General features: G+C 49.0%; 2 long non-coding RNA genes across 3 annotated transcripts in view; one reads left to right on the forward strand and one right to left on the reverse strand.

Annotated features, from left to right (window-relative positions):
* The window catches only part of LOC113604322 (uncharacterized), a 732,424-nt gene that overhangs the window by 218,238 nt on the left and 490,997 nt on the right, over positions 1-23,189 (forward strand). For both annotated transcript variants that reach the window (XR_008293730.1, XR_003426185.2), the window contains exon 4: positions 3,567-3,721. This is a non-coding gene — a long non-coding RNA (uncharacterized LOC113604322). The remainder of the gene's footprint in view (positions 1-3,566; positions 3,722-23,189) is intronic.
* Positions 904-21,701, reverse strand: LOC113604323 (uncharacterized). Its single transcript, XR_003426186.2, has 3 exons — positions 19,812-21,701; positions 13,269-13,482; positions 904-4,359 (listed from the first exon to the last, which is right to left on the reverse strand). It is a non-coding gene; the product is annotated as an uncharacterized LOC113604323 (long non-coding RNA).

Consider the following 23,189-nt stretch of genomic DNA (forward strand, 5'->3'; position numbering starts at 1 on the left):
CAAGCCTGGCTTAGGGGTGCAAACCATAAGCCAGTTACTGTCACGCAAAAACATTAATAGGGGCCGACTTAGAGTTAGGCGTGGTGGTAGGTAATGGGAGCAAAGTTACTGCTGTTGGATGACCACCAGAGAGGTGGGGAAGGAGGCAAATAGGAAGTTGATTGCACGGGAGCGTAGACATCGTGTCCCCAGACCTGCTTGCGGTGTGGCTGGCCAAGGAGCGGTGTTTGAGCAGATCCATAAAAACTGTGGAGTCTGGAGGAGTCGGAAGGGCTCATGGATGTTTCAGCAGAGGGGCAGTGTGGTTGAGGGCTGAGAGGCCTGAACTTGGTAAGAGGTTCCAGTGTGTAGAGAATAGGCTGGTGGCAAAGAGATGTGTGTGAGACTGGGAAGAGCCTGTAACACCGAGGATGAGGCAGATAGTGTCAAGTCTGTGTTTTGGAAAGGTTTTCTTTAAAAAAAAAAGGTTTTTTTTAAATGTTTATTTTTGGGAGAGAGAGAGAGAGACAGAGAGGGAGAGGGAGAGAGAGCAAGCTGGGGAGGGGCAGAGAGAGAGGCAGACATAGAATCTGAAGGAGGCTCCAGGCTCTGAGCTGTCAGCACAGAGACCGATGCAGGGCTGGAACTCATGACCTGAGCCGAAGTCGGACGCTTAACCGACTGAGCCACCCGGACACCCCGGAAAGGTTTTCTGTGAACATCCCTTGTGATGGGAAGCTCACTACCTCTGGGGCCCATTCCACCTTCAGCTCTGATCCATAGTAAAGTCCTTTCTGAGAGCAAGCCAGTGCCCGCTGTTGGCCTCGGGGGATCCTGAGGGACAATCCCATACCATGCTCAGTCCTTTCGTCCTTGTTTGTGTCCTTGATAGAGTGATGGACATTTGTTTGTTGGACAAGCGTGATCACTTCCTTTTACCATGACCACTCCAAAGCTTAGGCATGTGCTGTAACCTCCAGAACTTTCTGTTATTGACCCGGGATGGTCTACTATGGGAAACATTGTCTTACTTCATCTCTGTAGTTTGCCTAGTGGCTAAAAGCTTTGGGGTTTGGGGTTCAACAGCCGTGGTGTTGAATCCTAATTCAGCCACTTTGTAGCCTTCTGACCTTGAGCAGGTGCTTTTCCTCTCCAAGTTCAGCTCCCTAACCGGCCACAGGGGATTACCATAAATGCAAACAACACACCAGCTCACTCCGTGCTGGTTAAGAGGCCTCTCTCTTCCCAGGCAGTTGAGAGGGAGTCTTGGAAGATTCTTGGTCAGTGCTGTCACTGAGAAGACCCCAGAGCCCTGGGCCCCTTTTCAGCCACCTTTCTCTCCTAGGAACCGGTTCATGTGTTTTCTGCCCACAGTGGGCCGCTCCCATTTTCTGTACATTTATCTGGCATGCTCCGTTCAGTCTCTGTTGGTTTAGGATCCATGTACAATAGGCATTTTGCAGGCTGCGTCGGCCCGTTTTTAGACAGAACATTTTGACGGTGCATTCCTGGCATTGCCTCTTTCACCTGGCTTTTGCAGGTCCTGGGATGCGCTCTCCCCGAGCCTTTGACTCTGTGAACCTCCAAGTGCTGAGTGTCCACTGGGGTCAGCCTGGCTGGAGTCTGGGGCTACCCAGCATCAGAGCGGGCTGGCTCCTTGGGCGTCACCCAGCTCACACGCTGCCCACAGACTGGGAGATGGGGGCCCAGCGAGCAGGGTCGGGGGAGACTTGTCTGAAGTCACAGGGCACATCGGTGGCAGAGGTGGGTGGACAGTTCCCCTCCTTCGGCTCCGGCTCCGTGTCCTGCTCTCAGCTGGGTCTCTGAGGGCCCTGAGGGAGCCTGAGTGTTGCTGGCCTTGTTCATCGGGGCTGCGCTCATTCATTCTGCAGGCCTGCACGCCTTTCTGTAGGTGCACAACTCCTGCTGCTGGTCCAGCTCGAACCTGGCCTTATTCGTGCCCAGGCTGCCTGAGCTGCAAACACCCAGAACTCAGTCACTCAGCAGACGTGCCCTAAAGTCCTTCTCCTGCCCGGCTTCTGGCTGAGGGGAGGCTGTGCAGTGGGAACACCCAGGGAGCCCCCAAGCGAGGCAGGGGAGTCCAGCAGCTGTGGATCAGGGGAACTGGATCTACAACCCCTTTCCCTGTCTCCCCCTGGCCCTGCCCCAGGCCTTGAGAGCACTAGTCTGTGAGCCAGGTGCATGATTTTCCTAAGAGTGAACTGACATCCAGTGTATTTGTTTTCTTCTTGCTGCTGTTACAGATGATCACAGACTCAGTGGCTTGGAATAATTCAGATTTATTCTCAATTCTGGAAGTCAGAAGTTCAAAGAGAGTCTTACGGGGCTAAAATAAAAGTATTGGCTAGTTCCTTCTGGAGGCTCCAGGAGAGTCCAGTTTCCTTACGTTTGTTGCTTCTAGAGTATTCCTTGGCTCGTGGGCCCCTTCTTCATCTTCAAAGCCAGAGGCTTGGCATCTTCTTTCTCTGAATCTGCTTCTGTTGTCACATGGCCTTCTTCTTTTCTGTTGCCAGTCTCTCTCTGCTTCTCTCTCTAAGGACATTTGTGACTACATTTAGAATTCACCAGATAATCCAGGATAATTTCCACCTTAAGACCCTTACTTTAATCACATCTGTAAAATCCCCTGTGCCATGTAAGGTAACATTCACAGGTTCCCAAAAGTAGGCTGTAGGAATCTTTGGAGACGATTACTCAGCCTACCACAGTCCATTAATGCCATGCCCATTTGATAGACTTGGAACTTGGGGCCTGGAAAATTTAAGCAGTATAGGAAATCGATGTCTGAAGCCTTCTCCCTAATCCTAGAATTGAGGTTTTGAGGTCCTTCTGGGACCTGTGGGCTGGTCTTTAAAAGTGAATAATTTGACACTTTCTCACATTGGTTGGTTGTTTTCTGGGGGTGGGGGGTCACTTCATTGTTCCTTCGAAATTTTGGACAAACGCTCCCTTTTTCCTCATCAATAAGCTGGAATTAGTAACGCCTACCCACTGACCTTGTTGGGTTTTTAGGAAGATGGCAGTCATGAGAATGAAGCCTCTAGGGCACTTCTCTGATGATTGGTGAATACAGCGGTCCTTGCTTCCGCCCTCCCTGTCTCCGTGGTGGGCATAATGGGGTCTCTACCCAGATCCCCTTTCTGGGGAGCAGGTGCACCCACCTTCTAGCTGCTGTGAGTGTTGGGGGCTAATTCACAGCCGCCCCCTTCTTGCAGAATTGCCCTCAGTGAGACAGGGGCTGCCTATGAACAACCCGCCCTGGAATGCGCCCTCGCTGCCCTGACTGCCCATTCCATTGACTGACCAATGCGAGCACGCGCAGCTGCTCTCCTTCCGCCAGGTGGGACCCACTTCTGGTGCAGTTCCTGCTCTGGAGCTGCCCGGGAGATGAGGCTCGTCTCCACTTGAGGTCACATCCTTCTTGGTACCCGCCCTGCCCCATGCTGCTTCCTTCACTGACTCAGGACCCTACAATCCTGTCATGGGCTCTGCTTCCAGGGGATGCAACCCCAGTCACTTTCCCTTTTGGCTTTTAATGTTTCCTCTTTCCCTCTCTTTCTCTTCAGGAAATTGAGAGAGCATCATTTCATGGAAACCAAATTAGGAGACTGGCCAGCAGCATTGGATGAAGAAGGAGTCACAAAATCAGGACTAAAGAGTGCTCTTTGGCGTTGGCATTTCCAAGGTTTATTGGTACCCTTCTGTCTAATTGAATATCAAGGTACGGTTAAACTTCACCTTCCTCCTTTATGGCTGGGTCTATAAATCTTAAAAAAAACCAATCGTTAATGGTAGAAAAATGCCAGGCAAGTCAATAATCTTGGCTTAGCTTAGTTTCCCTAGCTACAAATTAAGGTTTTTGAGCTAGAGAATCTATCCAAAATTCTGTGATTCCAAGAGCATATCTTTGTGTGATCTTCTGCAGGTAACAGTCCCATTTACCAAGCTTTCATACGTGCCCTACCACAGTGCTAAGCAGACCATGTGAAGTATCTATTTCAGTCCTCACAGCCACCTGTGAGGTAGGAAGTATATTACCCCTCTTTTGTTGTACTAACTTGTCCGCGTGCTGAGGCCTCCTGGGTTTGTATCTCCAGCCTGGACCTCGCCCTTGAATCAGCCGGCTTCGGTTTCTGTCATTTCTAATCATATAACGCCTGTATGAGTCCAGGCTCCCATAATAAAATGCCACAGATGGCGGGGCGGGGAGGGGGAAGCTTGCTCATCAGTCATTTATTTCTCGTAGTTCTGGGGGCTGGACACCTGAGATCAAGGGGCCAGCACGAGCAGGTTATGGTGGAGCTCCTCTTCCTGTGTTGCAGATGACTATCTCCTTGCTGTGGCCTCACCTAGTGGGGGCTGGGGAGAGTGAAAGAGAGTGAGAGAGGATTAGGGCTTTGGCATAGGAATTTTGGGAGGGCACAATTCTGTCCATAGCAACCTCTGACGAATAATCAATCACACTGTGGCTCAACCTAGCCTGGGAATTCTAGTAGATACTGTAAAATATGCCTCAAGGTTATCCCCCACAAAAGGTGAGGGAGCTGGGCTATTTATCCCCTGGATCCTAGCAGTCATGGGTGAAGGGCTGCTTCGAGGAAGTGCTAACTCCCCGGGGCTTCTGGTCTCCTGTGTGAGCTGAGAATGCTCCAGTGACCAGAAAAGGCCACCACGCAGCATAGCAGGTGCTTGTAGTTGAAGGCATTGGGTCTGCTTGCTCAGGTGTGGTACGTGCTGAGGGAATAGGGAGAGAAGGTGGGACCCCAGGGCATGCCAGCTCTCAGATCTGAGTGGAGGGGAGGAGGTCCGGGTGACTTCAGAGGGGGCAGTTTCCGTGGAGGGGTGGGCGCAGAAGCCCCAGTGGAGGGAGTTGCTGACAGACAAGCAATAGGAGCGGAACTGACATGAGGACATCTCCTGAGTGAAGCAGGTGGGAGCCTGGGGTCAGGAGACAGCGTTCTTGTCCCCAGATGGGAGACTTAGGAGCGTGCTTTTGCACTGATGGGAACGCTCAGGGGGTGAGGCGGTGGTGGGTGGTGCAGAATGGATGATCCAGGGAGGGAAGATTGGACGTGTGAAAATTTGAAGACAGATTAGAGGCTAGAGTCCAGACACACACGGAGTGACTGGTCTGTGGGAAGTTGAGAGCCTCTTTTGAGCTGTGAAATGAGGGAGGGAGGGGAGGTGGGACCAGCTCAAGGGGATGGTAAGGGATGATTCATGAGCTTGGTTAATGCCTTTAGTTTTTCAGGGAGATATAGGCAAGGTCAGGACAAAGGAGTGAATGGAGAGAGGTGGGGGGGGGCATTGGCATTGTCACCCCATTTATTCTATGTTTTTGAGTTATGTGAGCAAGAATAGTTTATTTCCATTTATACAGAAACACCTCTCTTAGCTATCAAGATGACTATTTTCTTTGATCGAAAATAAATACACCTCAGAAGCTTCTACACACTTAGTAACTTTCTCATGGTCTTGAAATTACTTATTGGTTTCTCTTGTCAGCATCGTGTGAATGCCAAATGCAAAATATACTAGTGTTTTTGAAGGGGCAATTTGGAACCGTTAGTGAAATCAACAAGGCATGTAGATTTCGACCCAACAATTTCATGAAATTCGGGTACTTTCATGCTTGGAAGGCAAAAGGAGAAGGTATTAAAGAGAGATTAAGAGACATAAGGAAAGAATTTCTCAGGTGTTAGCAAGAGATAAACAGCTAACATTTATTGAGCACTTACTATGATCCCGGCTGTCGATGAAGGTTTTCCAGTCATTTACTTCCGCACTGCTATGAAGGAGGTGATATGATTATCCTGGGTTTACAAATGAGGAATAAGAGGCTCAGGAAGGTATTAGGTAAGCTACCACAAGTTATAGGACTGTGGTGGAACTAGTAGAAGTAAGTTCTCTAAGGTCAGTGCCTATCTCGACCTCATTTCTTCACTTAGCCTTATCATGTGACTCTCACCTCTGTATATTCTTAAAAAAACAAGCTACCCACCCCCCCCAGCTTTACCGAGATATAATTGGCACGCAACGTGGTGTAAATTTAAGGTGTACATAATGATTTGATACATGTTTATGTTGTGAAATCATCACCACAATAGGGTTAGTTAACATCTCCATCACCTCACATAATTACCATTTCTTTTTGTGATGAAAGCATTTAAAAGCTACTCTCTTAGAAGCTTTCAAGTGTACAATACAGTATTGCGAACTCTAATCATTATGCTGTATGATAGATCCCCAGAACCGACTCATCTTATAACTGAAGTTTGTACCTTTGGACTGACATCTCCCCACTTCCCCCAACTCCGCAGCCCCTGGAAACCACCATTCTAGTCTCTGTTTCTATGAGTTCGGCTTTTTAAGATTCCACATGTGGGTGACAACATACAGTATTTGTCTTTCTCTGTCTTATTTCCTCATTACCCCATTTCTCTGGTCCTGATGCACCACCAAAGCCCAAATGCAGAAGACGCGCAGGGCACCAGGAACTTGGGTGGGGCTGGTATATTTCTTTGCAAATTCCATGACAGAAAAAAAAAAAGTCTCACCTCCCACTAACAGATAATTACATGTTAATGAAGCTGATCACCAAATGACAGTGATGAAAAGGAGATTTCTACACTTTAGGAAGTGACTTATAATGATACACACTCCCTTTTCCTCTCCTTCTGTCTTATCTAAAAAAAATGGCAGAAGGAGTTGCATGTGTCATGTAATGTTCTTCATTTACTGCTGTGCTATGGTTTTCAAAACTAGCATTCTGCACAAGTGTATTAATTTGAGTATAAAGTCCTTTTGTGCTAAAATGATGGGTACAGGAACATATAAAATTACATATTTTTGTTGTCTTTGATATAAAATGGATACTCAGGCGGTCCAACATGACAAATGATAACTTCCCTGACAAGAAATAAAGATGTCTAAAGAGTCTGAGAGTTAACATTATGAGTTGTAGTTAGATGCTGTGACACTCAATTTGGAGCATGATAATAACTTTTCAGAGTTCCTGACTTATCCCCTCTGCCTGCCATCATATGTACTTCTATATAGTTTATGGTTTTAATATTATTCCACGGGTTTGTCCAATCGTATTACAATGAAATTCCTCTCAAAGAAGAGCCAGCTGAGTAATGACGAACAACGCTTGCATTTAACTTAAGGATAGATTCTGTGCTGAAACTGAGCGCTTGGACCCCTTGCATTTCCTTAGGTGAGGATGCAGAGAAGCTAATCAATTTGGCCATGAAAAGCAGTTTGTGACTTTGCACATTCTGTACTTAAGCCCAGGGAGAAATTGAAATTCCATGTACTCTCCTCTGGAACACCAGAGATTTTAGTCCAGAGGGGGCTTAGAAACTGCTATACATAATCAAACGTGCAAACGCCTTGTTCACAATTGCTAGTGTTTTCCATCACACACATGGGACTGGATTCTTAACGAGCTGCTGGGAATTTCATGTAGTTTATTTAGGGTGTCAAATCCCAGGAAGATGAATTGGGACGAGGAGGTGGACATGGCTGAATGGGGAGTAGCAGTGTGCTTTGGTCAGAGTGATCTAATCATGGCCAAGAGCGGTGTTCCTGCCCCAGGCCTGACATTCTTGTGTGTGTGACATTCCTCTGTGGATGGAGGCACTGTCCTTCTCTGGACAAGGGAAAAAAAAATCAAGGGTTAGGATGGGAATAGCCCCAAGGTTCCTCTCCGTTCAGATAGGCTAGGAGTCTACAACCCTAGGTCTGATCTCTGTTCCTTCTTGCAGAGTCCACTGTATCATCTGGGACTCATCAAGCAGGCAAGGGATCCTTAATGGAAAATTCATTCCCATACTTTAGTGAGGGCCCCAGACAAGACAAGGAGAGTCAGGGGACGGAGCGAAATGGTAGCTCTGCTGGGTTTTTAATTACCACTGGTGGTTCAGGTTGGAGAAAGGCCTTTTCCTTTAAAGACAGGGTGCTTGTAATGGAAAAAAGCATGCAGGTCAGTCTGTGGGCAGATCTGATCATTGGCTAAATAGGCGGGGCATTGAGGGGATGACTGAAGGGGGGGTGTCCTGCTACACTGCTTTCTTGAACTGCAACGTGGTATTGTGATGTTAATACGGAGCAAGCAGTTGTCAAGAAATTATTAAAAATTAGCAATGGATGGAGGAAACGCAGGATGACAGATTGGTGCCCAGGGTGCTGGGGGAAAGAATAATTTACAGCCTTCAAGTGAAATCTCAGGTTGTTTGTTCTGCACTTCTGGAAGCCCAACACAACATTTGCAGCACGTGTTGGATAAATTAACCTTTTGTTAATGTTGGAAGCTGCTGTCAGCCCCTCCCCCTCCCTTTCTCAGCTTCAGCCATGAGAGGGGTGTGCAAGGGGGTGCGGAACGACCCTGTCCCCGCCTGCCTCAGAGCTCTCTCACGGGGTCCCCGGGTATTGCAATACTGCTGTCTCACTGCCTTCTGGACTGGAAGCCCCATGAGAGCAGGGACTGTGTCTGTTTTGTGTTTCTGGTGCCTGGCACATCGTGGGTGCTCAGTAAATACTTGTAGCACGCCCAGCTCCTGTGAGCAAGCTCTTCGTGAAGAGCAGACCAGACCAGACTAGGAGGAGGTGAGTGGGTGAGACAGCTTGTGACCCCCATTTCCCCCACTGCAGACTCCCTCCGGGAGGCAGAGAAGAGCAGAGCTCATCTCTGGAGCTTCTCTTTGTTTTTGCTCATCTGCCTGCGGTGCTGGGGGTCAGTGGCTGAGCAGTGTGATTTTTCTGCAGCTCCTGCGTGGAGGAACTTCAGCGGCACGGGTGCCCCTCCCTTGTGCATCCCAGAATGAGCTCTGGGACTGGGCGTCATCAAGGCCAACCCAAGGGCACTGGGGGGTGGGGTGGGGGGGGAGGGGCCACCGTGCCCTGCAGGGCTACTGCCTCCCAGAGGAAGGCAGGGAATGTCTGTGGCTCCGCATTTGGAAGCCAAGTAACCGGTGTTTCTGTGCTCACATTCTCATATGGACGTTATTCAGCTTTTACTAATTGGCTTTACAATTTTCTCAGTAGTTAATATTCATCTGTCAAAGATGGAAGCATAAATAAATAACTTTGGTTCAAGCACACCTTCTTATTAGACCATACATCATGTGAGAAAGTTCGCATTCTTTAACCAGGAAGATGAAATTAGAAACATCTTGAAAAAGCCTTCTTGTTATCAATCATGTCATCTTGAACATGTTTCGAAGCCTGCTGCTGGCATCAAGAATAGATGTTTTATTCAAAAGAATGTATTTAAGGAAAATGACAGCACTTTTCGATTTGAGTTTTTTAAAAACAGGAAATCTTTCAAGTCCTCCTGACTTGAGCATTCTAACGCCTCAGAGGATGTGTGGAATGGTTCTAGCCTTTTCTGGATGTACCCATAAGGGTGGAGAATTTTCTGACCCTTTAGCAAGGGTGTGGGGCAGAAAGACAAACGTGTGGTTTGGCTGAATGTCCTGGGTCTTGTGTGGCTTTGAAAAAGTCACTTACCCTGTCTGGCTTCAGTCTATTCATTTATAAAATGAAGAGGTTGTATGAGATTAGTGTTTCAGCTCAGGCTTCTATAACAAGTTACCATATCCTGGGTGGCTTAAATAGCAAATATTGACTGCTCACAGTTCTGGCAGCTGGAAGTCCAAAATCAGGGCCCTAGCAGATCAAGGACCTGGAGAGAGCACTTTTCTTGGCCTGCAGATGGCCGTCTTCCTGTTGTGTCCTCATATGGTAGAGAGCATTGAGCAACATTCCATGTCTCCTCCTCTTTTAATCCAGGCATGGCTCTCATCCTGAGGATCCTACCTCGTGACCTCATCTGACCCTAATTACTTCCCAAAGGCTCCCCCCCCCCAAAATGTCATTAGCACCTTCAACATTATTGGGCTTGGGATTTTCTTGCTCCTGGCTCACTGCCTCCTCCTTCCAGCCTGGGAACACACACACAGGGCTAGACATTCTCCAATGCCCCTCCAGCTCTGACCTGCTTGACCCAGGAGAGATGGGACGAAGGGTTCATGTGGCTCTGTATCCAAACCCCTCCTCCCAAGATGGCTCAGGGTCTTTCCCAACCCCAGCCATGCCTACGTTCAGTTACACAGCACAGTGTGTGCAGGGAGGTGGTCCCTGAACTAAAAGAAGAGGATCCTTGCCCCAGCTCTACCCACCTTGGGTAGTGACCTTGGGTAAGTCACTGCCCTTCCTGGGCTCACTCTCCCAATCCATAGAACAAGGCAGTTGTTGGATAGGGTGATCTCCAAAAGCCAAGATTTAATAATCCCTCTTGGAGTTACAAGGTAGCTGAGGTCTGGATGTATTTCTGTAAAACAAATGGAATCTAATCTTTTCCCCCCAAAGCCCAGATCCTATGGGGCAATGTGTTCCTTGTTGGCAAGAGTTTAGAACCTGTCTGTCAAATGAATCCAGAAAATATAGGGACTCAGTCAATCAGGTAGGCCCCTTATCAGCACCAGAGGTCATTCTAGGGCAAGAACGTTCAAAGCTTTTCCCCTCCATGATGGTCCCAGAGAGTGATCCTGTCTGTATCCCTAAACTTTCTTCTCATTTAAAAGCATGAACACAACTCCTCAAAATGCACAACTTAATTTTGAATTCTTTCCCTTCTTTACGCTTAAATATAAAGTCATAGTTTGTAAAAATGCATAAACACCGAACCTACACTCAGCCATATGCTGCCAACCACACCCATCTGCCGCCCCGAATTCCCAGCATGACTGGCTGTCAAATACTCATCATGGACAGTTTGCCAAACGCCTCACAGCCAAACCTCACGGAAAATTAATAGTGTTAAGTATGTCTTTGACATCTCTTGTGAATCAGATGGGTCAGTTTATGACAACATGTTTCCCTCAACCCCCATTTGAAAACCGAAGGCATTAGGTTGGATTACTGGAGGCAGCGGCCAGAACAGAAATAAGGACAAATTCCAGTCCTGAGAGCCCACAGTGCAGCAGGACAGATATGCCTGTAAGCGACATGCAGTGTATCCGAAGCACTAAAATAATTGACAAGGGACCTCAGCGGAGGGAGAAGCACATGCTGGCAGGCAGATCACTGGGGGGCAGGCGTCTGGACCAGGCTCTGGAAGAGGCATGCACAGAAGTAGGACTTGAAGCCCCAGGGCGACGGTGCGCAGTGCACATTCCAGGAACAGCGGATGTGAGTGCAGGTAGGATTGGGAAGGCTGGTTGGAGCCAACCTCAAAGGCCTCGAATGCCAGCCTGAGAGCTGAAGCTCTTGTGCAAGAAGCGACCAACCCACTGTAAGAGCGGAGATTGACAAGGAGGGGAAATGTGGACTTTGGAGAAAAGACAGTCTGAGGTTCAAATCTTGGGTGTTCTGTTTCTCAGTTGGTGACCTTTGGCCAGTCCCTCAACCCAGCATCTCCATAATGGGGCACTTCCAGGTGGTACATCACCTTTTGCAACAGTGAGAGCCAACGTGTGTTGGTATGCACTGGGCCGTGCGTGTCTTAAACTTTCCATAACTCGTGTCACCTAATCTTCGGAATGACTTTCTGGGGGTCATTACCCCATTTCACAGGTGAGGACACTGGAACTCAGGCACGGGCCCCCGCTTTACACTGCTGAGCTTGAGAGAGCTTCCCACCTATGCGATGATGTCAAGGTGTTGCACACAGCCCAGTATTAGCACTCATCCCCCTCATGGTCTTGGGAAGAGCTGGGCGCATGCTATTAAGCATTTCCCACGAGCTGACTTATTTAATCTTTGCAATGGCCCTATGAGATTGGCACATTGCTTCCCCCATTATATGGGTGGGGAAGGCTGTTCCTGTCACCTGATATCGGGAGAGCCAGGGTTTGGTTGATTTATCTGCCCTCCATCACATGCCCAGAGATTCCAATTTCATTGCCTGGCATGGAGTCAGGCATTGGTATTTCTTAAGGCTGCTCAGGTGATTCTGACGTGATCCTGGTGCTGTGAGCCCCCTGGCCTGGTAGCAAAGCTCCCAAGACTTTAAAAAACCAAAAACTCCAGGGGCACCTGGGTGACTCATTCAGTTAAGTGTCTAATTCTTGATTTTGGCTCAGCTCATGATCTCACGGTTCATGAGTTCAAGCCCTGAGTCAGGCTCTGTGCTGATATCTCGGAGCCTGCTTGGGATTCTCTCTCTCCCTCTCTTTCAGCCCCTCCCCTGCTTTTGAGCTCTCTCTCTCTCTCTCTCTCTCTGTCTAAACAAGTAAATAAATAAAAGCCCACAGAACTCCACATCCTTCTTTATCCACAGTGCCCAGGTATTCCCAAACCTAGACCTTTGTTCAGTAAACAGACTGACCTCCAACAAAACAAAGTTTGGATTGTGCTGTTACTGTTATTGTCTTTAAGAAAAGTGCAGAGGGAGAGAAGCTCTTCCAAACATGGAGATACCCGGTTGGGTCACAAAGTGCCCCGGGTGAAGTAGCCTTGACCTCACCTGCCAGGTGTCTGTCATCGCCTGCTGGCACAGCCGACTTGATTTTCTAAGGGTATTTGGGGGAATATGGTCAGCGGGGCTCCTGAATGGAAGAAAGTATGGGCTTTGGCAGGAGAAGGCAAGGTTTTAATTTTATTTCTCCCCTTTGAGGAAAGAACCCCTGTCCGAGGGCTCTCAGAGACACTGGAAAAGGAGATTTGACTTTCAATCCTTCCGAATTAAGGAGATGAGTTTCGAAGATAATGTGTAACGTGGAAATTCACCTTGCTACTGCGTTCTGTCTCTTGGGGCAAGTGCTCTTCTGAGTTCGTACAGGGCCCCGGTCTCCGTGTGGTGGCCCAGCCTCTGTGGCACCCAGTGCGGCAGAGCTAATACCTGCCCTGCTTTCCCACACCCACCGGGCTTCTCTGCCTCAGTAGCTCAGGACACAGCCTGGCCACCATGGGTGGAGACCTTTCCCTGTTTCTCAGAGAGGGTCGTGTTGTCTCCGTGTAGACACCTTCAAGGAGGGAAGGCCATTGACGGCCCCCAGGATCAGGCGATTCCTTCAAGTTGTGGTTCTGAAAAGTGGGTGAGCGCCTTGGGTGACTTACTTGACTTAAGCCTCAAGGTGGGTCTGGCCTTTGGTGTTAAGGTCTGCCCATGCTGGCAGATACCTTTCGTGGTCTGTGCGGAGGTGGTTTCATCAGCCAAGAGGCTTTCCGTGGGCAGGGGCACCCTCCCACTGACCCCTGACCTTGTCGTTCTGCTAAAAGTGACAGTGATAATGATAATGGTAATAACTGCAGCTACTTACACAGGCCAGTGCTGCTCCAAGCACTTTACAAACACCGTGTGCTTCATTTCTCACCGCAGTCCTCTGCGGTTGTTTACTTTATCTCCATTTTCCAGGGGGAGCCTGAGGCCCAGAAAACTCAAGAAGGTGGTCATCATAGGTGGCAGAGCCAGTTTTCAACCTGGGTCTTCTTATTTCTAAGGCCTGTGCCCTTTCATCTCTCAGGAGTGCAGACCTAGGAAATTATTTTGTAAATTCAGTTGCAACACGCCCCTCGAAGAGGTTCTGTGTTTAGTTCAAATCTGCTTTCTGGAGGCCCTGCTGGCATGCATCATGGAGTCCATTTGATCAATGTTCCCCTTAAAACGTTCACAGTTCCAAATATAAAACTGAAAACACCAGCCCACTACAGGGATTTCTTTTTTTAAGGAAGAAACTGAAGTATCCAGTTTTAGACCTATAAGCAGTCTTAAAGACAGTGTCATGTAAGCTCCCCATTTATACATGAGAAAACTGAGGCCAAGGAGGGAGGGAGCAAACTGCCCAAGGTCGCGGAACAAGTTAGTGGTGGATCCACACACTCGCAGTTTGCCCGTATCTCGGGTGGGTGCCACAGGGCTGCTGAGGGATGAAGTGTTTGTGACATACCTGGTCCAGTACTTGGTACTTAGAGGCAGGCCGTGTTGGGGGACAGGTGCTGAGGCCTGTCGGCAGTGCGGTGAGGGTGGAAGGGGAGGGGAGTGATCCCCGAGGTAGAGGCAGTGGGAGCTGGGAGTAGGCTCAGAAGGAGAGCTGTCAGAAACGGATGACTCCTAGGTTTCTCGGTTTCAACGCCTTTGAAAAGGGTTTCAAAAGATGAATAGGAGTTTACACAATGGACAGGACAGAGACAGGTCTTCTGCCCAGAAGGAATGGCCGTGCGAAGGCACATCGTACTGGGATGTGCTGGATGTACTGGATGTACTGGGGCGTGCAGCACAAGGCCTCTCTTGGACTCTAGTTACCCTGGTGAGGCACGGACCATAACGAAACAGGCATCTTAGCAGCAGTGATGACTATAAATGCAGCAGGGAGAGAAAATGATCATCAGTGCTTGAAACAATGAAAGGTATTTCAACGCTTCATTCACAGACATCTTACGAGCTCCATCCAGAGGCTCTGAGTTAATGAAATTTAGGCAGCTCTCCACCCTCCTGACTTGCTCGTCCCCTTGTCACCCGAGCTGTGGGCCTGGGGGCTTCCTGGAGAACAGGGAAGCCCCAGGCCCTCGGTTCTCCCTCTAAGCTGCCTCTTGTACAGCTCTTAGGTGCCGCTGGATCAGAACTGGGGATGATGGGAGCAGTAGGTCTCCTCATCAGAGCTGCAGAGTAATTCCAGCCATTCTTTCATTCCCTTCCCCAAATCTTATTGTAACCAGCCTGCAAACATCTTCATTTCTGACCAGATCACAGCAGCATACAAAATGCCATGTACTTCGGAAGGCTAAACCAAGACCTGTCTTCTTTATTTTCTTTTGTTTTTGGGCTTTTATTTGTTCCATTTCCAGAGCTGATCCCAGGTCTTGAGGTCCTGGATCTGGGAGTTGCCTGCTGAAAAGGGTGTGTGTGTGTGTGTGTGTGTGTGTGTGTGTGTGTGTGTGTGTGTGTCTGGTCAGCATCTCAGCAGCAGAGCTGAGCAGGTGATCTGAAACCAGCCATGCCTGAAGCCTTCCTACTTACTGGGCATGTCTGACTTACAGCCCCTGTGTCCCTGTCAGGGACGCTCCAGATAAACAGGTCCAAGCACACCGGTACTGTCTGGTGAGCTCCTCATCACGCTCCTCCCCACCATATGGCAACCTGTGGGCACACTCGAAAACCCTGGGTGCTTCGTCCCGCTGGGACCAGAGAGTTTGTTCCTGTAGGATCTAAGGGGGGCATTGAATGGCATGTGTCTTCTGTGTTGTCTCGCAGTTGCCAGGTGGAGAATTCGCTGCTGGAATCCGACCACCGGGGTGGTCTACGCAGCACCTAGGGCAGACCCTGTGCTGCCCCCTGTGAGTTCTGCACGTGTGTCATCTCACCTCATTCCTCCTACAACATAGGTGGCCCAGAGAAGTTCAGGAACGTGCCCAAAGTCACACAGCCACTGAGGGCTGGAGCAGGGCCAAGGACCAGGACGGTCGGGCTGCAAAGGTGGTAGGGGAGCTCAACCCTGATGCAACAGCTGTCCCCAGGGTGTAGCTGTGGTACATCTACACCTTATCAGTTAGAGTGCATTCAAGACTTATTCTCCTAAATACATATGAATTGCAGAATGCCTGCAAAGGCTAGGAGGGATGAAGGCACCAGGGGGGAGCCAGAGGGAAGAGCCCATGATGGGGAGGGGTCCCCCCCTTCTTCAGAAGAAGAAAACTCTTAAATTCTTTGTTTTGTTTTCTGAGAAAGGGAGAGTGGGGGAGGGCCAGAGAGAGAGGGAGAGAGAGAGAGGGAGAGGGAGAATCCCACCCAGGCTCCATGTCCAGCGCAGAGCCCAACATGGGGCTTGATCTCACGACTGTGAGATCATGACCCGAGTCAAGGTCAAGAGTCAGATGCTCAAAAAACTGAGCCACCCAGGTGCCCCCAGAAGGAAACTCTAATGACTCAAGTTTATTAGAAGGAGGAGGAAGGGGTAGAGACATGTCTGACTATGTGAAGAACCCATGGGAAAGAACTAACTAGTTCTCCATGTCCCTGATTTGTAGCACTAAATTCTGTTTTGATCGATGGAAGGACCTTGTTTGTGATGCTCAAATGTGAGCAGTTGGTAGTGAGTGCTCTGTCACTGGAAGCATCCTATCAAAACAGAAACCCCTTGTCACTTCAGTGAGAATTTCAGTATTCACTAAGTGGGCTGGGGGCGGGCAGCAGTGACAGCCTTTTAGCCTAACATAGAACTGAGCCAAAGTTTTAATTAATTTCCCAAAGATTCCAGAAAACATTAGAGACAAACATAAAGTTTCATGGGACAAGATGTTCTTTCCGGCACTATTTATCATATTAGACATTAGAAACAACCCAGTGTCCCCGAATTGGGTGTTGGAAAGGCAAAATATGGTACCACCGTATAATGTAATATTCGTTTGTCATTCAGGTGAGGTTTAAAAACAGAATTTAAGAGGTGCCTGGGTGGCTCAGTTGGTTAAGCGTCTGGCTCTTGGTTTTGGCTCAGGCCATAATCTCACAGATCGTGAGTTCTAGCCCTGCATGGGGCTCTGCACTGATGGTGTGGAGCCTGCGTGGGATTCTTTCTCTCTCTTTCTCTCTCTCTCTCTCTCTCTCCCTCCCTCCCTCCCTCCCTCTCTCTCTCTGTCCCTCCCCCACTCGTACGCACTCTCTCTTAAAAGAGATAAACTAAAAAAAAAAAAGAAAAAACTCACCACATGAGTAATGTGGGGAAATGGGAGTATGAAAAGTTGTATAAATGCACAGAAGTAAAAATGCAGAAATATGCACACACACGTGGAAATTGACTCAGGAACAGGAAAAAGTGAAGTGGAGACACAAGGACAAGATGTAAGCCATGATTAGGGTCTAGTGGTGAGCTAACCAGGGCCACATACCGTGATGTATGCCGCAGAGGTCCTCACCAAGACCCACCAAGTCACGTTTAAAACCAAAGCACATGTTATCACAATGTTATTTAAACTTTTTAAATGTTTATTTATTTATTCTGAGAGAGAGAGAGAGAGAGCAAGCACAAGTGGGGAAGGGGCAGAGAGAGAGAGAGAGAGAGAGGGAGAGAGAGAAACCCAAGCAGGCTCTGCACTGTCAGCACAGAGCCAGATGCAGGGTTTGAACTCACGAACTGTGAGATTATGAGCGAAAACCAAGAGTCAGATGCTTAACAGACTGAGCCACCCAGGCGCCCCAAAATGTTATTTTTGAAGACTAGAACGGCACAGGGAAAACACAATATCCAGTTAAGTGAAAAATGCAGGATGTGAAAATAGGCATATATTATGACCCTAATTATCCACATATGTTTAGTTATTTATTCCCTATTTGTTTCCTGGAAAGCACTGACAACAGTATAGGTGAACACACATGAGCATGCCCTCCCCCGTGTCCTCAGGGGAAGCCTAAAGCCAGGGTCTGAAAATGCTATTGGTGGTCCTGGGCTGTAAGGTTGTGGGTAATTTCATTTTTTGGATTTGCTTCAGTATTCTTCAGTATTTTCTTCAGTATTTTCCTAATTTTTGTTTTGTTGTTTTCTAGTAATGTTTATATAATCAAGAGGGAAGTCCCAGAAAAACCAAAAACAATTCCTGGAGCCTGTTAGGACCCTAAGGACTGATAATTCCCCTTCCTGCTGCTCTGAACTTTCTAATCCTCACTGAAGGGACAGATGGCCGGAGACCTTCCAGACAAGGGAGGCCTTCAGCAGTGTGTGCTCTGCAAAGGGTCAGCTGCATGCCCGGACCAGCTAGGCAGGAGGACAGGCACCATCCCCAAGTTCAGCTGGGGTTCCTGCTAGGTGTGACCCTAACAAGTCTTTGGTTGTCACTTTGGAAACTGGCTTGGGCTATCCCAGGTCTCTCAAGATGCTTTGTTAAACACATCCTACCGAATTCATCAGCTCAAACCAAGCCTTGTCATAATCCCCAGAATCACAGCAAATGTAGACAGGGGGTGATGACACCCCCAGGGTGCACATCAGGTTTACTCATACTTTTATAAAGAGGTAATTTGCAAAAGTGCAGTTAATCCCACCGCGCTTTATAATTTAAATGTCGCTGGAAATGATTGCTGACATATAACTGATTAACAGCAACCCTTAGTGCCAAATAAATCAGCATCTAATCCAGAGTATGTATTAAGATGGAAGGAGATAAAAAGAACCTTCTCCTCCACCCCCTCCGCTGTTATTTTGATAGAGTGCCCAACTTTTCTCACTGGTTTGGGAGTTTGACTAAAAGCTATTTTCTCACAAGAAAAAGACACATAAACGATAAATTGTCAAAACCGAAGTGTGATTTTTCCCATGGGGGAATTGAATTACACCCTCTTCCTTTGATATGGTTGGGAGAACCTGTCAATCACTCTGCCCAAAGCTGGGGCAGGGGAAGGTGAGGGAGGGCACCTCCATCTCCCCACATTCTAGAAAGATAAGCCACCAGTTAGCATTTCCAGGAGCCACCTAGTTCCGTCCTTCCCAAGGCATAATACATTTTGGTTTTTGCCTTTGATTCAGTGAGCGACCCTGTATCCTTCCAACAAATTCCTTTTTAAAAAAAAATTTTTTTTTACATTTATTCATTTTTGAGAGACAGAGAGAGACAGAGCACAAGCAGGGGAGGGGCAGAGAGAGAAGGAGACACAGAATCCAAAGCAGGCTCCAGGCTCTGACCTGTCAGCACAGAGCCTGACGCAGGGCTCGAACTCATGAGCTATGAGATCATGACCTGAGCCGGAGTCGGATGCACGACTGACTAGCCACCCAGGTGCCCCAATAAATTCCTTTAAAAAAAAAAAGTTAGCCCTCTGGCTGGATGGCAAGCCTAGCCCCTAAGTGGAGATTGTAATTTTCTTAAGGAAGGTTTCTTCTTTTGCTTCTTACCGACTGGCCTCTCCAACCCCTCCTCACTCCCTCGCCCGAGGAGGGGGCTGCTTAGTCCTGCAAGTAAGTTGTCACCTGTCAGGGCTCCAGGGTGCCAGGGCCAGGGCGGAGGAGGGCAGAGGGTGACCCTTGCCTCTTACCTGCGACAGACTGCCGGCTGACCTGAGTGAACCTTGTCTCGGGAAGGCCCTCTGGCAGGGTCACCTTTCCTACACCTCGCTGGGTCTCTGGCTATTCACATCTAAAAAAAACTTTACTCTCTTTTAAATGCATTTTCAAAGGTTGTAGTCCTTGAAGTGGAAGAGGCCCTTTTCTCTCCATGAACTCAATTTTGGCTTTGTTAAATTGACAGCAATGCCTCAGTGGTAGGAAAGGAGTGTCTCTTAAAACAAAAGAAATAGTTACATCGTACGGTCAGTGTTTACCGCCAACACGTATCCGAAGCGGGGCTTGGGTTTCTTTAGCGATAATTCCCTGGGTTTGGTCTCAACCCACTGGACGCTCAGGACTCTCAAAGAGGCATCTCCTCCGGAGACAAATGACTTGAACTAGGTCTCAGAGGTGCAGACCTGTATCTGGAGGTGCTCTTATTTAGGATGGTGGATTTCAAACTTTTTTCTTTTTTAAAGCAGCAGAACCTTTTTCTTTTTCTTTTTTTTTCAAATGATATATATAACGCAGGCACAGATCCCCTTTACAGAAGACGCAAGCCCGAGGAAAAACTAGGACAAATTTAACACTGATTTCCAATGGTTTAAGGTTAGCCAACGTAGATATCTGCATATCTTTAAGTAATATTCTAATTATTTATCACTTTGGCAATAGCAGGTGAAATGTTAATGCTGCACTTTTGTCTGCCTTTCTAGAGCTCTGGATTTCATAGGTCAAGGTAGAGGGGTCATCTGTGACTCAGGAAAGCCTGCCTATTCAAAACCCATCTGTTGAGATCAGCAGAAAGACCAGAACCCAGGCTTTGCCACCTACCTGTAACCAAATTTCACAGAAGTTCTGGCAGAATGATAATCGTGTCCAAATTGGATGGAGTGTTTGCTGTGTACCAGGTGCTGGGCTAAGGGTCGCTTGTCATCTCATTCAGTGCCCCTGACAGTCCCAGGAAGTAGGTACTGTTTTGCTGAGAGGCAAACTCAAGTTCAGAGAGTTTGCCCATTCACACATGGTCACACAGTAAGTAGAGGGCACAACTGAGGTTTGTACCCTGGCGGTGACCCTCAGGAGCCCACCACCTGGAGCTAGCTTTGCACGCTGTAATTTGATAGAGCAGTAGCAAATCCCAGTTCCCCTTTCCGCTTCCCTCCCTTGCTGTTCATTCCATACCATCCGGATTCTGCCCTTCTCTCCTCCTTTGCCTGGAGACAGCCTGCTCCATTTCTTCATCTTCCTCGGCGCCCCTGGGGCAGCTGACACCCAATCTCACTGTTGTTCAAATGCAAACATCACTAGGGCCAGCTCCTGGCATCCACCCTAGGAAAGATAAGATGGAAAGTTAATGCCCCCAAACTTCCAAGGAATGTGCAGAGGAAATGATTTGTGATGTGTGGTTTGAAACACTAAACTCCTCCTGGGCTGGAAGCTATGTCCTGCTTGTTGGTAGCTGCTGGCTGGTTCTCCACCCCCACGGCTGTGTCCTGTGTGCCTGTTTGAGGAGGAGCTCTCCTTTTAAGGAGAACAGGGTTGGTAGATGTTCTTCCCCAGCGTCTTGCAGGCCGAGACCCTGGGCTTCTGCCAGCATCAGCCTGAGATGCAAGCCGTGTTGGCAAATAGCTTGCCCAGACCCGCATGCGTCCACAATAATCTGTTTGGTGGCCAGTCCTGCTTCCCCCACTGCGCCCATGGCTGCCACCACACGCCTTCCATCTCATCTCGTCTCAGTCTGGTCCGATGGAAGCGACAGCAGGAAATCTGCTCTCATGTCCCTTCCCTAACCTCTAATCCTGATGCAGAGAAGGCAGGGTGGGGTCTGCTCAGTTTAGTGACGGCTCAGGGCCGCTGCAGCTGGGCTCATAGCAAGACTAGATCTGGAGATGAGGCTGTGGGCATTGGGCATCCTGGCAGGATCCTGAGCTGGCAGGAGCTTGCCAGAGGAAGGAAGACCGGCGTCCATTGGATCCGGGCAGACAGGAGAAGAGACCATGATGTTTTGGAATGTGGGATCTGGGAGGACTGGCAGAGGTCTTGAGTTTATTGGTCATGACAGAATGAAGCCTGGAGCCTTGCCTCCTGGTTCTTAGTACCTTCTACCTCATTGTCCTTTCTGTGGCATTTCTGATCTCTCGGAAGGAGTCACACCATGCCCCTGTTCAGACAGCATTCAGCTTATTCCACCATTCCAGCACAGTCTACCCTGCCCTGTTAGCTGAGACACATGTTCCTTCCTGAACTCTCCTGTTCTTTCTAGCTTAACTCAGCTTGGCCACCCAGCCCCCGGGTGATGGGGGCTGGGCACTGAGATTTTGGGAGGCTCTACCCAGCAGCTCCGGAGAGCCTGGTAGAGATGGGTGTTGGAGGAGGGGACATTGGCCCTACAGCATGGGAGAAAGCCTGGTGCCTTGGGCAGGCAAGAGAGAGGACAGTTGAGTCACAAAGCAGAGGCAGATGTTGGGGGGATGGGCACAGCAAGGTCTCATAATTCAAACTCTCTGGTGGCAAGTGACAGAAACTCAGCTGCCTCTGGTTTAAGTGTTAGAGGGGACATATTGGAAAGCATTGACGTGGCCACGGATTTGATCTCTCCTGGCGTTCTGTGCCAGGCGTCTCCCTCACTGTGTGGTGGTCCCAGCCTGGCTGGAAAGCCCCAGCTACACAGCCTTTTCCTCCAGCTCCAGCTTGAGAAGTCTCAGGAAAGGCCCCTGTTGGCTTGAATCATATGAACATCTCGGGTCAATCCATCATCTCTGGGTCTCCGTTTTCTCCTATCTTGAATGAATAAGAGGGACTGAATGATCTCTAAAGACTCACTGGGTCATGAGAGAGACGTGTCTTTTCCTTTCTGTATCCCCAGAACCTAGCACAGGGTGGGCGCCTACCACCCAGTGGCTTTCCTTCACTGTATGCAAATGAGTCTGCTTCTTCCCCAATATCTCTTTTTGCTGGGACCCTCCAAGAACCAAATTCTGGGGCATTTCTCAGAATCCTTAAGTCCTGGGCCAAGCCCTGGGTTGGGAAAGGCATGTTTATGATGCAGACCAGGTCGGGGAGATTTGTCTCCAAAGGAGCAGTAGCTTGGGAACGGCTGACTATGTTGGATGGCCTGGTGAGAGCATTTCCAACCTGGCTCTGCTTTCTGGGGTGGGTGGAGGGAGGGGTGCCCAGAGAGCTGGATGAGCGAGGTGAGCCCCCGCGGAGACTAGCAGCTGGAGCCCGAGGGCCTCTGCCTGGGTTGGGGCCGAGGGCCCCCGGGGAGGTTCTGTGTGCCTAGTATGCCAGCCTCCTGTGGGTTCCAGTCTCCAGTGCTGAAGGAGACCAGGTGGTGGCGTCAGTTGGAGGCGAAGGGGTCGGGGAGCCTGGAAGAAGGGCCACTCTGTTGTCTCAGCTCCACTTTGTCTTCAGGCTAAGGACGGCTAATAAGGAATTTTGCCATCAGAGAGAATAAATAGTAGATTCACAGTGCGGGCATCTGAGGTCGAATCCCGGTCCTGTCACCCATCACGTGTGTGTCCTTGGATGAGCTGATTAGCTGCTTTGAGCCTCAGTCTTGCCGTCTGTAAGATGGACCTGACAGTATAACCTACCTGACAATGTTGTGTCTGAAAAGTAACCACACACGTTATTGAAGTCGTGGTCATTTTTGGTGGAGCCATTCCTTTGTGAAAAGTTATATCTTAAATTCATAGTTCCCAAGCTGGGCATGTGGAGCCCTGGACTCTCTGAGTGCCTGCCCCGCCTGGGGTCGGGATGTGGGATGGGGAGGGCTTCAGTGAGAGGCTGAGCTCAGTCTTCTGATTTCAGCCAGTGGAGCTCTGCTCACAGGGGTTTTCTCATCGGGGTTCCATATCATGTTTTAAAACACTTTATTTTAACGTTTATTTTTGAGAGAGAGAGAGAGAGAGAGCAGGGGAGGGGCAGAGAGAGAGGGAGACACAGAATCAGAGGAAGCAGGCTCCAGGCTCTGAGCTGTCAGCACAGAGCCTGACGCAGAGCTCAAACCCACAAACCACGAGATCATGACCTGAGCAGAAGTCAGACGCTTAACCGCCTGAGCCACCCAGGCGTCCCGAGGGTTCCATACCATATTTAACCTGACAAAAGGGGTTGCTGCTCTAGAGCATATCAGCAGCTGGTGGCAAAGCGGAAGGAATGTGAGCGCCGTGGAGCCAGGTCAGGCGCTTCCCCAGCAACTCCACC

Source organism: Acinonyx jubatus, chromosome E2 (assembly GCF_027475565.1).
Source record: "Acinonyx jubatus isolate Ajub_Pintada_27869175 chromosome E2, VMU_Ajub_asm_v1.0, whole genome shotgun sequence".
Classification (NCBI taxonomy): Eukaryota; Metazoa; Chordata; class Mammalia; order Carnivora; family Felidae; genus Acinonyx; species Acinonyx jubatus.